Below are 1,022 nucleotides of genomic sequence, written 5' to 3'. Positions count from 1 at the left end.
CAGAGAGCTGGGGCATCTGCAAAGATAAAACCCCAGCATCAAAGGGGTGCAAAGAACAGAGTGGGTAGCATTGGGCACAGTTGACAATGACTGAATTCCACTTGCTCAAGAACCTGAAGAAGGGATTGACAGTTAACCAGAGATGTGGAAAGTGTAAAGACCACCCGAGTGAGACCTCACACACCAAAAGGGCCGTGTTTCTGCAGGCGGGTCCCTGGATGCTCCGGGCTCTGCAAATCGAAAGACAAGTGACCAATTATCAAATCTTTAAAGCCTCTAAAAGGTGTACTGTATAGCCTTGAAATGCAATACCTAGCTGAATAAAAGATTAAACACTGCAGAAGCACATGGAGAATATAAAAACAGAGTATTATAAAACCAAAACCCACAGAGAGAAAGGAAATCTAAAAAGAAAGCAGCCCTGTGTCAACATTAAACAATGAAAACAGGCATCTGAGTAGAGAACACAGCCCAGCTGGACAGAAAGTGACAGAAGAATCATCATGGAACTAGCTGAAGGGCAGGTGTTTTTCTGACGAGAAGTATAATCAATAGCTATCAAGCACAAGATGCAGAAAATAACCACAAGAAATACCGCATCAAATTTGTTAAAGCCTCTGATAAGAATCTTAGTTGTAGCCAACAGAAGCATTACACTGAATAGCACAAAGAGAAGAATGGCCATAGCCTTTCTACAAGAAACAAGGCGACCTGAAGGGCAGGACGGATACTCCCAGGTGCCTGAAGAGATCATGAGTGGTTAAGAGCGCTTGTTTTTGCAGAGGACCTGGGTTTTGTTTCCCAAAACCTTCGTTAATTTACTCACAACCACTTCCGATTCCAGCTCCAGGCAGATCTGCCACCCTCTCCTGGACTATAAGGGTACTCAGAAACACACATGCGCACACACACACACACACACGCACACACACACACACACGCACACACACGCACACACGCACACACGCGCACACACACACACGCACACACGCACACACACACGCACACACACGCACACACAC

This window comes from Alexandromys fortis, unplaced genomic scaffold, assembly GCF_014885135.2.
Source record: "Alexandromys fortis isolate MF-2015 unplaced genomic scaffold, M_Fortis_MF-2015_v1.1 scaffold_52, whole genome shotgun sequence".
Classification (NCBI taxonomy): domain Eukaryota; kingdom Metazoa; phylum Chordata; class Mammalia; order Rodentia; family Cricetidae; genus Alexandromys; species Alexandromys fortis.
The sequence above is the reverse complement of the archived record's forward strand: the minus strand, read 5'-3'. Positions refer to the sequence as shown.